Genomic DNA, 3354 nt, shown 5'->3' with positions numbered 1-3354 from the left:
CCAAGTATTTTATAGCTCAATGTTAAAATGTTCTAGCTCATCCCCAATATTTTTTTGCTCATTACTATTATTTTTCAGCTCATCCCAAATATTTTCTAGCTTTTCCCTTTATATATTTTAGTTCGTTCAAAACATTTTCTAGCTTATCCCCAGTACTTTCTTGCTGAAACCCAATAACTTTTAGCTCATCTCTAACATTTTCTGGCCCAATCCTAATGTTATAGCTCATCCCCAGTATTTTCTAGCTCAACGTTGATATTTTCTAAACCAATCCCAGCATTTTCTAAATCATCCCTAATATTTTTTAGTTCACCCCCAACATTTTGTAGCTCATCCCCAGTATTTTTTATCACATCCCAATTTTTTTTTAAAATCTCATCAACAATGTATTCTAACTCATCCCCAGTATTTTCTAGCTCAACGTTGATATTTTCTAGATCATTACCAGCATTTTCTAAATCATCCCTAATATTTTGTAGTTCACTCCCAACATTTTGTAGCTCATCCCCCAGTATTTTTTATTACATCCCAATCTTTTTTTTAATTTCCCAGAATTTTCTAGATCATATCCAGTATTTTGCTAACATTTTCTTGCCTATCCCCAATACTTTCTGGCTTATCCCAAATAGTCCCCAATAATTTCTAGCTCATCTCCAACATTTTCTAGCTCAACCCTATTATTTTTTGCTCATCTCCAGTATTTTCTAGCTCAACCTTGATATTTTTAAAATAATTCCCAGCATTTTCTAGATCATGACCACTATTTTCTCATTCATCTCCAGTATTTTCTAGCTCAACGATACAATTTTCTAGCTCACCCCCAATAATTTTTAGCTCTATCAAAATATCTTCTAGCACTCCCCTAATATTTTCTACCTCATTCCCAACATTTTGTAGCTCATCCCCCGTATTTTTTATCACATCCCTAATATTTAAAAAAAAATCTCATTGACAATATTTGCTAGCTTATCCCCAGAATTGTGTAGTTCATTCCCAGTATTTTCCAGCTCATCCCCAGCATTATCTACTTCAACCTTGGTATTTTCTATCTCAACCCTGATATTTTCTAGATAATCCCCTCTATTTTCTAGTTCATCCTCAGTATTTTTTTTTTTTAGCTCACCTCCAGTATTTTATAGCAAAACATTATAATTTTCTAGCTCATCCCCAGTATTTTCTAGCTCAACCTCAGTATTTTCTAGCTCCTTGCTAATATTTTTCATCTCATTCCAAATAGGCCTACATGTTTTTTTCTAACTGATGCCTAATATTTTTTAGTTCGTTCAAAACATTTTCTAGCTCATGCCCAGTACTTTCTTTCTCAACCCCAATAATTTCTAGTTCATCTCCTACATTTTATAGCTCAACCACTCAACCGTAATATTTTTAGCTCATCCCCAGTATTTTCTAGTTCAACCCTGATATTTTCTAGATCATTCCCAACATTTTCTAGATCATCCCTAATATTTTCTAGTTCACTCCCAACATTTTGTAGCTCATTCCAAATATTTTTTAACACATCCCCAATATTTTTTTTCCATCTCATCAACAATGTTTTTCTGGCTCGCCCCAGTGTTTTCTACATCCCTTATATTTTCTAGCTCATCCCTTACATGTTCTAGCTAATCCCAGTATTTTCTAGCTCATCCCAGTATTTTCTAGCTCACCCCTTACATGTTCTAGCTCATCCCAGTATTTTCTAGCTCATCCCTTAAATGTTCTAGCTCATCCCAAGTATTTTCTATATCAATCCTTTTATTTTTATAGATCATTCCGGAATTTTCTAGATTATCCCCACTATTTTGTAGCTCAACCACTGTATTTTCTAGCTCATTAGCCTACTGATATTTTTCATTTAATCCCAAATATTTTCTAGCTCATCCATAATATTTTTTAGTTCGTTCAAAACATTTTCTAGTTCATCCCCACTATTTTCTAGCTCACCACCGTTATTCCTCAGTATTTTCTAGACCATGCCCAGTATTTTTTTTAGCAGATCCCCAAAATTTTGCAAGTATCTTCTAGCCCTCTCAAATATTTTCTTGCTTATCCCAAATATTCTCCAGTATTTTCTAGCTCATCCCAAGTATTTTCTAGCTCAACCCTGATATTTTTTTTCATCCCCAGCATTTTCTAGCGAATCCGCACTATTTTTTTTTAGTTCATTCCCTGTATTTTCTAGTTCATCCCCACTATTTTCTAGCTCAACCACAGTATTTTCTAGCTCATCCCTAATATGTTTCACCTCATCCAAAATATTTTCTAGCTCATCCCTAATATTATATAGATCATCCCAAGCATTTTCTAGGGACTCTGCACTATTTTCTCGTCCATTCCCAACGTTTTGTAGCTCATCCCCAGTATTTTTCCCATCCCCACAATTTCTAGAAAATACTGTGGTTGAACTAGAAAATAGTCGGGATGAGCTTGAAAATGTTAAGGTTGAGCTATAAAATACTGGGGATGAGTTAGAAAATAGTGGGAATGAACTAGAAAATAGTGCGGAATCGCTAGAAAATGCCGGGGATGATCTAGAAAATATTAGAACTGAGCTAGAAAATACTGGGGAATACTTGATATATTGCTAGACAGATTAGGGTTGAGATAGAAACGGTTAAGGTTGAGCTATAAAATACTGGGGAAGGAGCCAGAAAATACTGGAGACGAGCTATAAAATATTAGTGATTAGCTAGAAAATACTGGAGACGAGCTATAAAATATTAGTGATTAGCTAGAAAATACTGGGGATGGCCTAGAAATGATTTGTAAAAAATATTGGGAATAAGATAGAAAAGTTTTGGGAATATTGGGGATGAGCTAGAAAATATTCGGGCCCGGTGAAGTAATGAAAAATACTGGGGATGAGCTAGAAAATATTAGGGATGAGGTGAAAAATATTAGTGATGAGCTAGAGTAGAAGATACTGTGGTTGAGCTAGAAAATAGTGGGAATGAACTAGAAAATGTTACGCTTGAGTTAGAAAATTCTGGGGATGAGCTAGAAAATACTGGGAATAAACTAGAAAATAGTGGGAATTATCTAAATGATCTAGAAAATATCAGGGTTGAGATAGAAGATAGGCCTACTTGGGATGAGCTAAACAAATATTCTGAGGACTATTTTGGATTATAAGCCAGAAAATATTAGGGATAGGCAAGAAAATACAGGCACATTTTAGGGATCAGTTAAAAAATAATGAGAATGATCTAGAAAGTACTGAAGAATACTGGCGAAGAGCTAAAAATACTGGCGATGATCTAGAAATTATTAGGGTTGAGCTAGAAAATACTGGGGATGAGCTAGAAAATATTGAGAGAGAGAGAGAGAGAGAGAGAGAGAGGGGGGAGAGGGAGA

Source organism: Aplysia californica, unplaced genomic scaffold (assembly GCF_000002075.1).
Source record: "Aplysia californica isolate F4 #8 unplaced genomic scaffold, AplCal3.0 scaffold00156, whole genome shotgun sequence".
In the NCBI taxonomy this organism is placed as follows: domain Eukaryota; kingdom Metazoa; phylum Mollusca; class Gastropoda; order Aplysiida; family Aplysiidae; genus Aplysia; species Aplysia californica.
Note: the sequence above shows the minus strand (reverse complement) of the source record.